Source organism: Mastigoproctus giganteus, chromosome 10 (genome assembly GCF_048544385.1).
Source record: "Mastigoproctus giganteus isolate SK-2022 chromosome 10, ASM4854438v1, whole genome shotgun sequence".
Lineage (NCBI taxonomy): Eukaryota > Metazoa > Arthropoda > Arachnida > Uropygi > Thelyphonidae > Mastigoproctus > Mastigoproctus giganteus.
Genome location: NC_143584.1, coordinates 61,017,790 through 61,031,840, shown reverse-complemented (window position 1 = coordinate 61,031,840; position 14,051 = coordinate 61,017,790). Strand labels below are relative to the sequence as shown.

At 40.6% G+C, this 14,051-nt stretch overlaps 1 protein-coding gene across 3 annotated transcripts in view; it reads left to right on the top strand.

Annotated features, from left to right (window-relative positions):
- The window catches only part of LOC150079050 (cyclin-D1-binding protein 1 homolog), a 287,955-nt gene that overhangs the window by 76,697 nt on the left and 197,207 nt on the right, over nucleotides 1-14,051 (top strand). The window lies entirely within an intron of this gene.

Below are 14,051 nucleotides of genomic sequence, written 5' to 3'. Positions count from 1 at the left end.
TTAATCCTGTTTGGATCATCCTATCAACCATTTCCTTTCTAGCTACGCTTTACACTGCATGGAAAATTTCATGTCATCTTGCAAGGCTGAGATTGTTAGCCCCTTTGTTTCTGGCTTATATGTGACTTCGCAATTTCATTTAGAAGCATTAAACTTCATTTGCCAATTTTCAGACACACATATATATATATTTTAAATTAAATAAAACATAAGCCAATGCTCAATTATTTATTTATTTACTTTATTATAATTTAACTTTTGTCAATATTTAATGGTAGTATATATATATTATTTTTTTTTTATGTAAACCCCAAACACGAGAGGTATTAGAACCTATAGTACTTAGTACTGTGCTTGGGTCGGAGGTTGAGAAGACGAAAGAAGATATTTGTTGACATTGGACTTGAACTTCTGTAGACTGTAATTTTCAGGAAATATGTATGAAGGAAGGTTGTTCCAGAAAACGGCAGTTGAATGAATAAACGAGGAAGATGAAAAGTTGGTTCTGTGAGTTTGAAGTTGGACAGTAAATGGATGTTGGCTGGTGGCGACACGTGTTCGGAATGTTTTGAAAGAGAGAGAGCGGGAATTATAGAAGCCAATTCAGAAGAAAAGTGCCCGTGGAAGTATCTGTAGAAGAGGCATGCAGCAGAAACAGTACATCTATGAGACAGCGAGTGCAAAGGCTCTGTTAGAGATGAATCATTAATTAACCTAACTGCCCTCTTCTGAATGGAATCAAGAAGCTTGAGAGAGGTTTTGGGGGCACCACCCCAGATGTGGGAACAATATTCCATGGCAGGGCGGATTTGCGATTTATACAGAGAGAGCAGCTGTTTGGAAGAAAAGTAATGCCGAGAGTGAAAGAAAACCAAGTTTTTTAGATGCAGAGGAAGCAATATTTCTAAGGTGCTTGTGCCAAGAGAGATTAGAAGTCAGGGTAATCCCCAAAAGAGATATCATTTTGCCTAGAAATCGGAGTGTCACTAAAGATAAGCATAGGAGTAGAAGAATCCTTTTTGCGAGATATAAGACAAGACTGAGTTTTAGAAGGGTTGAAATCAACTAAGTTGTCTTTGCCCCACTGGAGAATTACCTGAAGATCTGCATTTAAGGAATTGGTAGCAGATTTTTGAGAAGTTGAAGCTGATTGAACAGGGCAAGGTTTCTCAAAATGGAAAGTGGAATGCAATGTGCTATCATCGGCAAAACTATGCATGGGATTTCCAGTCAATGGAAGAAGGTCATTAATATACAAGAGGTAAATAGTGGGGGAAAGAACTGAACCTTGGGGGACACCGGCATTAGTGGAAAAGTTAGAAGACAGAGAGCCATCTATCATCACCCTCAGTAGCAATCAGAGAGAAAACTGGATAACCAATTACTAAAAACAGTTAGCAAACCATAAGATGGAAGCTTGTTTAGAAGACCTTTATGCCAAACACGATCAAAAGCCTTTGAGATGTCAAGAGCAACTACTTGTGTTTCACCAAACCTTTCCATTGAATTAGTCTATAAATGGTTAACATAAGCCAGAACATCACGAGTGGATCGACACTGACGGAATCCATACTGGCGATCATTGATCAGAAGGAAGGTTTCTAGGTAGTTTAAGAGTTGGCAGTTAATTGATATCTCCATTACTTTAGAAAGAGTAGAAGTAATTGCAATGGGATGATAATTGGATGAGTGGGATTTGTCACCCTTTTTAGGAACTGGCTGGATATGAGCAAATTTCCAAGCAGAAGGAAAAACACCCTTGGAATAAGAAAGTGAAAAAAAGGCGGCAAAGAATAGGAGTAAGTTCAGGAGCACAGGTCTTGAGAAAAAGTGGAGAAATACCATCGGGACTTGGAGCTTTCTTAGCATCAAGATTCGTCAAAATCCTTCTGACATCCTTTTGAGAGAAGACCACAGGAGGCATTGAATGGAGCATGTTGGGAATGGTGGGAGGTGTTTTACCAAGATCATTAATATGAGTTGGAAGAAAAATGGGATGCTAGCAGCTCAAATTTATCCTTGGCTGAAGTGACAACAGAACCATCTGGTTTGGACAGAGGTGGGAGCAGAGATGGGCAAAAGTTGCGGCCAATAGCTTTGGCAAGGGACCAGAAAGCTCGGATACCATTAGGGCAAGAATCAAATTTTCTACTCTTAGCCTGTTCAAACTCTAGGTTGCACTGATTAATAACTGCTTTACAATTTTTGTGAGCTTTGGTGTAGGCAGAAAATGAAACTGAAGAATTAGAAACAAGCCAATTACGATATGCAACATTCTTCTCTTGAACAGCCTTAGCACATTTATTGGAAAACCAAGGTTTAGATAAAGGAAGAGATTTTAAAGTGGAGTGTGGGATAAAGGATTCCATTCCTGCAAGATTCCATTCCTGCAAGCAGAGATGGGCAAAAGTTGCGGCCAATAGCTTTGGCAAGGGACCAGAAAGCTCAGATATCATTAGGGCAAGAATCAAATTTTCTACTCTTAGCCTGTTCAAACTCTAGGTTGCACTGATTAATAACTGCTTTACAATTTTTGTGAGCTTTGGTGTAGGCAGAAAATGAAACTGAAGAATTAGAAACAAGCCAATTACGATATGCAACATTCTTCTCTTGAACAGCCTTAGCACATTTATTGGAAAACCAAGGTTTAGATAAAGGAAGAGATTTTAAAGTGGAGTGTGGGATAAAGGATTCCATTCCTGCAAGAATAATTTCACTGACACGATCTGAGCAAACGTTGACATCAGAAGTTTTGAAACTGTAATCCAACCAACGAAAAGAAAAAAAGAAATCTCGCAGGTCATCCCATTTTGCATTCTTGTAATACCAAACAACACGAGGTTGGGAATAGCCATGAAATAAAGGCTCTATTGGAGAAGAGACAATCACCAAGTTGTGATCTGAAGTGCCTAAAGGACCTCTCATTTCAACTGTGTACTTAGAATGGTTGTTTGTGAGAAAAAGATCAAGCGTGTTGGCTGTATGATTAGGATTAACTGGTATTCTTGTAGGTAAATGAACAATCTGTGCTAGGTCATTAGTAATTGCAAAAGCCTCAGCATCTCGACCAGTTGGAGTCAGTGTGACTAGAAAACGGAAGCTAGCTGGAGTTGTGAACATTAAAATCACCAAGAAAAATTACCACACTGTTAAGAAAGTTGCATTGGAGAAAGTCAAGTTGCAAAGAGAGGAAGTAAAAAAGTTCCAAGTTATTAGTGGAGTTGGGAGAACGGTAGAGACAACAGATGAATTTTACACAATGAGGTAGAGAGATTTTAAGCCAGAGATGATCAAAGAGAGTAGATTTCAAATTGCCAAGTCTCTGACAGGGAATATCAGAATGGTCATATGCACAAGTACCACTTTTGAGGCAAAAGGAATCATACACCGAATAATTTGGGCATCTGAGATGAGCAGTAGTTGAATCAACCGATAACTGAGATTCTGTCAGAAAAAGTACATCATTAAGATTAGAATTGAGACCATGTATATTTGTGAAATGAATTAGGAAATGCTTGGGAGGTTTAGATCTTTTCGCAGATAAGCTTGCTCTTTTAGTTTGACAATTCATGGTGTATTCAATAGTAAGAAATTGGGTGGGACGTGCTGTATGAAGTAATGAAATTTTTGGATATGGCATACACATGGTTACACATAGCGTCAGTAATGTTCTTAACAACCCTGCCAACCTTTGTATTGTCTGCATCTTGGACATTAAACTTGATATACCATCATCAATATCATTTATAAATACAGAAAACAATAATGGACCCAACACTGAACCCTGAGGGACTCCACTAATAACATTAGTCCACGATGAGCAGTGTCCATCGATTACCACTCTCTGTCTCCTCCCCCTCACACATCCCTTTATCCATAGCAGCAATTTGCCTCCAATGCCACACTGCTCCAATTTGTGCAGCAGTCTTCCATGGTGATGCTATCGAGGCAGTGTTAGGTGAGTCGTAAAACTGCTAGCTTGGGGGGATACAAGGACTAATAGATTAACAGTGGCCACTGGCAGAGGTGAAAGTGATTCTTGCACTGCTTTTATTGGAATGAGCAGAAGCCTGGAACACAAGATGCAGGATATTTCAGAGACTGCTGGGAATCATTGCAGTACAAGTAAACACATGGGTTGTGTTAGGATAGCTAAGAAAAAAAGCAGGTGCATGTATACTTGCATGTACACCAATGCTAGGAGTTTTGTAAATAGATTTGATGAATTTGAAGTATTGCCCAAAGCATCAAAGATGGATATTGTTGGGATATCAGAGACGTGGTGTCACACAGATATAAGGAATGCCGAACTGGAATTTGGGGAGTACAATGTGTACAGAAAGGATAGAGAGGATAGTGGCCAAGGAAGTGAAGCCAGTCGACTTCGCCGGACAGTGCAGTGTCGAGTCAGTTTGGTGTGACATAAGCATTGGGAGATCCAAATTGAGAGTAGGAGTGTGCTATAGGCCTAATGACTATGACGAGTATAAGAAACTGTATAGGGATATAGAGTGGGCCAGTAAATCAGAGTCTTATAGGGGGGGGGGGAGGATTTTAATTTCCCAGATATTGACTGGAATTTGTGGGTTGGTCACTCACACACTAGCAAGGCTTTTGGGGATTTATTGGATGATTGTTTTCTACATCAGCATGTCCGGGACGCAACTAGAGGGAGTAATAATCTTGATCTGATTATCAGTAGTGATTCTTCATGCATTAAGAATCTGCAGATAAAGGAACCACTAGGTGGCAGTGATCACAGTGTGCTGAAGTGGGATTTACTCAAAGTAACTACCATCAGGGGTAAAGGGAAGGGTTTTTACTTTTGTAAAGGTGACTGCGATGGTCTGAGACAGTATTTAAATTTTATACACTGGGACCAACTGATGATGTTAACAACAGCAAATTCACAATAGGAAGCATTCAAAGACCTTATCTCGGAAGCTTGGGTGCTTTACATAGCAACTAAGAAATATTGTTCAAGGTTTAAGCCTAAATGGATGTCAGGTGAACTAGTGAGACATATGGCAGAGAAGAAAAATGCTTGGGATACGTATAAATTAACATGCGACACAGAAGCCTATGATAGATATAAGTTGATCTGTAACCAAGCTACAAAGGAGGTTAGGCAGGCGAAGGCAGATTACGAGAAATCTTTGGCAAGGGATGCAAAAAAAAAACAGCAAAGAGTTCTTTATTTATGTAAACTCTAGAAGGAAGGGGATGAATCAGATTGGTCCACTTGATATCAATGGTTCAACTGTTGATGATCCTGCTCAGGTAGCTAACAAACTAAATGAACATTTTGAATCGACGTTCACACACGAGGGGTTATTCAGCAAGGGGAATGCCAGAGTGTAATCGACTCTGGCAGTAAGCTAGATAATCTTGTAATAACTGAGAGTAAAGTGGAGGAGAAATTGTTGAAGATAAACACAAGAAAGGCACCTGGGGTGGATGGGATCTATCCAGTTATATTAAAGGAGGCAGCAAAGGAAGTAAGCAAACCCTTAGCCATAATTATGAGAGCTTCCTTGAACTCAGGGGAGGTACCCATAGACTGGAGATGTGCAAATCTGACCCCAATTGCACATCTTCAGGTCTCTATAATTAGGTCTCTCGTAATTTCTCGTAGTCTAGAAGTTACTCTCACTAGACCTGTGAGAGTAACTTCTGTTCCAGGAAAATTAATGGAGGCATTGGTTAAAGAAGCACTGGAGGATCATCTAGACAAGACTTCAGTTATAGCTCGGACACAGCATGGTTTTGTTGAGGGGAAGTCTTACCTGACCAATATGATTGGATACTATGATGCAGTCACAAAAGAACTGGATGCAGGGAATAACTTTGATATTATATACTTTGATCTTAGAAAGGCTTTTGATACTGTTGCACATGGAAGACTGCTGCACAAATTGGAGCAGTGTGGCATTGGAGGGAAATTGCTGCTATGGATAAAGGGGTGGTTGAGGGGGAGAAGACAGAGAGTGGTAATCAATGACCACTGCTCATCGTGGACTAATGTTATCATGTTATCAGTGTAGTCCCTTGGGGTTCAGTTTTGGGTCCATTATTGTTTTCTGTATTTATAAATAATATTGATGATGGTATATCAAGCTTAATGTCCAAGTTTGTAGACGATACAAAAGTTGGCAGGGTTGTTAAGGACACTACTGATGCTATGCTGCTGCTGCAACAGGATCTGGAAAGGTTGAGCAGATGGGCTGAGAGTTGGCAAATGAAGTTTAACATTGACAAATGTAAAGTACTACATATGGGAAACAGCGACCCTAGAGCAACGTATCAATTCTGGGGTACTACACTGACAGTGGCAGAGAATGAAAAGGAATTGGGGATAATTGTGCTAGCAGATATGAAGTTCTCTGTGCAGTGCAGACAGGCTGCAATAGTAGTTCATGGTGTCTTATCAATGATATACAGGAATTTTTCTAGCATCGATAAGGAGGTGATTATTCCCTTGTATAAGGCAATGGTCAGGCCACACCTTGAGTACTGTGTATACAAGTCTGGAGGCCTAATTTCAAGAAGGATGTAGAGCTGCTGGAACGAGTACAGAGAAGGGCAACAAAGTTAGTGAATGGAACAAAGGGTTGCTCTTACGAAGAAAGGCTTAAGTTTTGCAAATTATAGTGTCTGGAGACTAGGCACCATCGAGGTTTTCTGATAGAGGTGTATAAAGCCTTGAATGGTTTGAGCATACTCAATGCTGATGTGATTCTGCCTCTTGCTCAGAATAGTCACCTGAGCGGTCTTAAATTGAAATTGAGGAAAGACAGATGTCCGGAAATTTGCCTTTAGCGAGCTGGTAGTTGGTTGGTGGAACAGGTTTCCATCCCTTGTTGTGGAAGTTGATAGCCTAAAAAATTTAAGGCTCAGCTGGATAGGTATTTCGAACAAACAGAGGGGTGAAGTTGAAGTTTTTTTTTTTTTCCCCCCTGGCTGATGCTGCATAAGCTTGCTTTCTTGCATCATATGCCTCTACTAATGCTAATGTGCAACAGTATCAGAAGCCTTTCTAAGATCCAAATATATAATATCAAAGTTATACCCTGCATCCAGTTCTTTTGTGACTGCATCATAGTATCCAATCAAATTAGTCAGGCAAGACTTTCCCTAAACAAAACCATGCTGTGTCCGAGCTATAACAGAAGTCTTGTCTAGATGATCCTGCAGTGCTTCTTTAACCAATGCCTCCATTAATTTTCCTGGAACAGAAGTTAAACTCACAGGTCTATAATTACTTGTGTCAGCCTTTGATCCTCCTTTGTGAATCGGGGTGACATTTGCACATCTCCAGTCTGTGGGTACCTCCCCTGAGTCCAAATAAGCTCTCATAATTATGGCTATGGGTTTGCTTACTTCCTTTGCTGCCTCCTTTAATATAACTGGATAGATCCCATCCACCCCAGGTGCCTTTTTTATGTTTATCCGCAACAATTTCTCCTCCACTTTCCTCTGAGTTATTACAAGATCATCTAGCTCAATGCCAGAGTTTACTTCACCTCTGGCATTCCCCTTCCTGATTAACTCCTCATGTTTGGATGTAGATGCAAAATACTCATTTAGTTTGTTAGCCACCTCAGCAGGATCCTCAACTGTTGAACCGTCAATATCCAGTGGACCAATCTGATTCATCCCTTTCCTTCTAGAGTATACATAGGTAAAGAACTCTTTTCTGTTTTTATTTGCATCCTTTGCCAAGGATTTCTCATAATCTGCCTTTGCCTTCCTAATCTTCTTTGTGACTTAGTTACAGACCAGCTTATATCTGTCATAGGCTTCCATGTCACCCATTAATTTATATATATCCCATGCATTTTTCTTCTCTGCCATATGTCTCATTAGTTTATCTGACATCCATTTAGGCCTAAACCTTGAACAATATTTCTTATTTGGTATGTAAAGCCTAGTAGCTTCCAAGTTAAGTTTTTTGAATGCTTCCCATTTTCATCAGTTGGTCCCCCTGTATAGAATTTAATACTGTCTCAGACCATTGTAGTCACCTTTACGAAAGCAAAAACCCTTCCCTTCCCTTTACCCCTGATGGTAGTTACCTTTTTGAGTAAATCCCACTTCAGCACACTGTGATCACTGCCACCTAGTGGTTCCTTTATCTGCAGATTCTTAATGCATGAAGAATCACTACTGATAATCAGATCAAGAGTATTACTTCCTCTAGTTGCCTCCCGAACATGCTCATGTAGAAAACAATCATCCAATAAATCCACAAAAGCCTTGCTAGTGTGTGAGTGACCAACCCACAAATTCCAGTCAATATCTGGGAAATTAAAATCCCCCATTATAAGACTCTCTGATTTACTGGCCCACTCTATTTCCCTGTACAGTTTATTATTATGCTCATCAGAGTCATTAGGCCTATAGCACACTCCTACTCTCAATTTTGATCTCCCAGTGCTTATGTCACACAAAACTGACTCGACACTGCACTGTCCAGCGATGTCGACTGGCTTCACTTCCTTGGATTTTATGTGTTTCTTAACTAATAGCCTAACCCCTCCTCCCTTCCTATCCTGTCTATCCTTTGTGTACACATTGTACTCCCCAAATTCCAGTTCTGCCTTCCCTATATCAGCATGACACCCTGTCTCTGATATCCCAACAATATCTGCCTTTTATGTTTTGAGCAATACCTCATTCATCAAATTTATTTACCAAACTCCTAGGATTGATGTACACGCAAGTATACATGTACCTATTCCTATTCTTAGCTACCCTAACACAACTCATGTGTTTACTTTTACTGCAATGACTCCCAGCAGTCTCTGAAATATTCTGCATCTTGTTTTCCATGCTGCTGCTCATCCCAATAGAAGCAGTGCAAGAATCACTTTCACCTCTGCCAGTGGCTACTGTTAATCTATTAGTCTTTGTATCTCCCCAAGCTAGCAGTTTCTGACTCACCTAACACTGCCTCGATAGCATCAGTAAATATTCTTGCATCCTTTCTGTTTAAGTGTATCCCATCCCTGTAGAAGCAGTCTCTCCTGTTAACAAGTACAGACCAGGCTGAAAAAAATTCTACCCCTTGAGCCTTGCACAATCTTTCCAGGGCCAAATTGATCGACAGGGCTCTCATCATATACTCCCTCCTATCGTGTCTGGGCAGAATTGCAGACACTTTCAAATTCAACCCTAATTCACGGCTTTTTTTCAACAGTGACCTGTACTTGTTAAGTAATTCTGCCGGTCTCCTACGAAATGGGCAGGCCTACTGTTATTTGGCCACCTCACTGGAGGAAAATCAAATCAATACGGTCGCTGACGAGGCTACTAGAGACGGTCTACTAGAGACGAGGCTACTAGAGTGGTTGCTGACGAGGCTACTAGAGACGGTCGTTTTCAAAGCCGCTAAGTGGATTTTTGTTAATTATTGATTTGAAATTATTGTTTTTCTAAAACTTTTGATTTAAATTTAGTAGTATAACATTATTTTGTGATTTTCTGATTAATTTGGTGTATTTATTCTTTACTCGGCCTTGTAATTGCATAAAAGTATCGGTAAAGGTTTCCACCTGTTTCAACTCCGCTAACCGTTCGTAATTTTCCCGCCTTTGTGATACGATATACCGTACTAGATAGCGTTAGTTGAACTTCGTTAGCAGTTAAATTGTACGTTTAAATAAATACATATAACGACTTAGATTACAAACGTAATATAATTAATTTTATTTAACATAATTAATTATACATATAACCACTTAGGTTACGTAACATAAATAATTAGTAAAAACAAATAATTAATACATAACTTGATACGAAAGTTATATAAAGGGATTTCGCAGATAACACTCGTTACTGAAACGTAAATATTTCGTAGATAACACTCGTTACTGAAACGTAAATATTCCGTAGATAACACTCGTTACTGAAACATAAATATAGCGTTATAACTGTGTTTGGATACAAGTTTAGGATTTAATTTTGTACAGAAATTGAAATTTTATTGAAAGTAAATCTAAATCATGACTCAAACCAGAGCAGCAAAGCAAAGGGCTCAAGCTAATGGGAATGCTGTGGCCCAGGGGAAACTGAGGGGGGCAGTTGTCCTCTGAATCACAGCCTTGTAAGATGCACTATTTGCTTGATGTTTGCGGAGCAGTCAAGTATGGGACATGATACTGCCATGGGGGATGTCTTTGTGTGTGTGCGATGCAAGGAGTGTAAGGAGATAAGGCGACAACTCAGCGTTGTTATGGGCCTATATGAGAGCTTGAAGGATAGGGTGGATGCCCTCGAAGGATTACAAGTGAGGGGCCCATCAAGCTCTCAGCTGCCCACACCAATGCCAGAGCTTGCACTTGGTCATCGCGGAACACAGCGGCAACCCCCAAGGCAGAATGCGCTGGTCCCAAAGGAACTAGTAGTTGTTGGTGACTCTATTGTCAGGGAAACGGGAAACATGCTTTGTAAAAAGGATAGGTGGAATAGGACCAGGGTATGTCTGCCAGGGGCAAAGGTTGATGACGTTGTAGAGCGGATATCATCTTTTAAGGGCACAAAAGGTGATATAGTTGTACACGTTGGCACTAATGACATTAAGAGTAGGAGACCGGCGGAATTACTTGACAAGTACAGGTCACTGATGAAAAAAAGCCGTGAATTAGGGTTGAAATTGAAAGTGTCTGCAATTCTGCCCAGACACGATAGGAGGGAGTATATGATGAGAGCCCTGTCAATCAATTCGGCCCTGGAAAGATTGTGCAGGGCTCAAGGGGTAGAATTTTTTTCAGCCTGGTCTGTACTTGTTAACAGGAGAGACTGCTTCTACAGGGATGGGATACACTTAAATAGAAAGGGTGCAAGAATGTTTGCTGATGCTATCGAGGCAATGTTAGGTGGGTCGGAAAACTGCTAGATTGGGGGGATACAAGGACTAATAGATTAACAGTAGCCACTGGCAGAGGTGAAAGTGATTCTTGCACTGCTTCTATTGGAATGAGCCGCAGCCTGGAAAATAAGATGCAGGATATTTCAGAGACTGCTGGGAATCATTGGGGTACAAGTAAACACATGGGTTGTGTTAGGGTAGCTAAGAAAAAGAACAGGTGCATGTATACTTGTGTGTACACCAATGCTAGGAGTTTAGTAAATAAATTTGATGAATTTGAGGTATTGCTCAAAACATCAAAGGCAGATATTGTGGGGATTTCAGAGACGTGGTGTCACACAGATATAAGAAATGCAGAACTGGAATTTGGGGAGTACAATGTGTACAGAAAGGATAGACAGGATAGGAAGGGAGGAGGGGTTATGCTATTAATTAAGAAACACATAAAATCCAAGGAAGTGAAGCCAGTCGACATCGCTGGACAGTGCAGTGTCGAGTCAGTTTGGTGTGACATAAGCATTGGGAGATCAAAATTGAGAGTAGGAGTGTGCTATAGGCCTAATGACTCTGATGAGTATAATAAGAAACTGTTCGGAGAAATAGAGTGGGCCAGTAAATCAGAGAGTCTTATAATGGGGGATTTTAATTTCCCAGATATTGACTGGAATTTGGGGGCTGGTCACTCACACAGTAGCAAGGCTTTTGTGGATTTATTGGATGATTGTTTTCTACATCAGCATGTTCGGGAGGCAACTAGAGGGAGTAATACTCTTGATTTGATTATCAGTAGTGATTCTTCATGCATTCAGAATCTGCAGATAAATGAACCACTTGGTGGCAGTGATCACAGTGTGCTGAAGTGGGAGTTACTCAAAGAGGTAACTACCATTAGGGGTAAAGGGAAGGGGTATTGCTTTCGTAAAGGCGACTACAATGGACTGAGACAGTATTTAAATTCTATACAGTGGGATCAACTGATGATATTGCCAACAGCAAATTCAAAATGGGAAGCATTCAAAGAACTTATCGTGGAAGCTACTAGGCTTTACATACCAACTAAGAAATATTGTTCAAGGTTTAGGCCTAAATGGTTGTCAGATGAACTAATGAGGCATATGGCAGAGAAGAAAAATGCATGGGATACATACAAATTAACACGTGACACGGATGCCTATGATAGATACAAGTTGATCTGTAACCAAGTTACAAAGGAGGTTAGGCAGGCGAAGGCAGATTACGAGAGATCCTTGGCAAGGGATGCGAAGAAAAACAGCAAAGAGTTCTTTACTTATGTAAACTCTAGAAGGAAGGGGATGAATCAGATTGGTCCACTTGAGATCGATGGGTCAACTGTTGATGACCCTGCTCGGGTAGCTAACAAACTAAATGAATATTTTGCATCGACATTCACACATGAGGAGTTATTCAGCGAGGGGAATGCCAGAGGTGTATTCAACTCTAGCAGTAAGCTAGAGAATCTTGTAATAACTGAGAGCAAAGTGGAGGAGAAATTGTTGAAGATAAACACAAGAAAGGCACCTGGGGTGGATGGGATCTATCCAGTTATATTAAAGGAGGCAGCAAAGGAGGTAAGCAAACCCTTAGCCATAATTATGAGAGCTTCCTTGGACTCAGGGGAGGTACCCATTGACTGGAGATGTGCAAATGTGACCCCAATTCACAAAGGGGGATCAAAGGCTGACACAAGTAATTATAGACCTGTGAGTTTAACTTCTGTTCCCGGAAAATTAATGGAGGCACTGGTGAAAGAAGCACTGCAGGATCATCTAGACAAGACTTCAGTTATAGCTAGGACACAGCATGGTTTTGTTAAGGGGAAGTCTTGCCTGACCAATTTGATTGGATACTATGATGCAGTCACAAAAGAACTGGATGCAGGGAATAACTTTGATATTATATACTTGGATCTTAGAAAGGCTTTTGATACTGTTGCACATGGAAGACTGCTGCACAAATTGGAGCAGTGTGGCATTGGAGGCAAGTTGCTGCTATGGATAAAGGGGTGGTTGAGGGGGAGAAGACAGAGAGTGGTAATCAATGGACACTGCTCATCGTGGACTAATGTTATTAGTGGAGTCCCTCAGGGTTCAGTATTGGGGCCTTTATTGTTTTCTGTATTTATAAATGATATTGATGATGGTATATCAGGCTTAATGTCCAAGTTTGCAGACGATACAAAGGTTGGCAGGGTTGTCAAGGACACTACTGACACTATGCTGCTGCAACAGGATTTGGAAAGGTTGAGCAGATGGGCTTCGAGGTGGCAAATGAAGTTTAACATTGACAAATGTAAAGTACTACATATGGGAAACAGCAACCCCAGAGCAACGTATCAACTCTGTGGTACTACACTGACAGTGGTAGAGAATGAAAGGGACCTGGGGGTGGTGGTGCAGGCAGATATGAAGTTCTCTGAGCAGTGCAGACGAGCTGCAAGAGTAGCTCATGGTGTATTGTCAATGATATATAGAAATTTTTCTAGCAGGGATAAGGAGGTGATTATTCCCTTGTATAAGGCAATGGTCAGGCCACACCTAGAGTACTGTATACAGGCCTGGAGGCCTCATTTCAGGAAGGATGTAGAGCTGCTGGAACGAGTACAGAGAAGGGCAACTAGATTGGTGAATGGGACAAAGGGGTTCTCTTACGAAGAAAGGCTTAAGTTTTGCAAATTACAGTGTCTGGAAACTAGGCACCAGCGGGGTGATCTGATAGAGGTGTACAAAGCCTTGAATGGTTTGAGCATGCTCAATGCTGATGGGATTCTTCCTCTAGCTCAGAAAAATCACCTGAGAGGGCATAAATTCAAATTGAGGAAAGACAGATGTAGGATAGATGTGCGGAAATTTGCCTTTAGCCAGCGGGTGGTTGGTGGGTGGAACAGACTTCCATCCCTTGTCGTGGAAGTTGATAGCCTAAATAAGTTTAAGGCTCAGCTGGACAGGTATTTCGAACGAACAGAGGGGTGAAGTGGAAGTGGTTATTTTTATTTATTTATGTTACTTTTTTTTTTTTTTTTTTTTTTTTTTGGCTGATGCTGCATAAGCTTGCTTTCTTGCATCAAATGCCTCTACTAATGCTAATGCTAATGCTAATGCTAATATGAGTATGAATGTTATTGAGTGATTATTTTATTCATTAGTACTTTTTTATTTGCAGT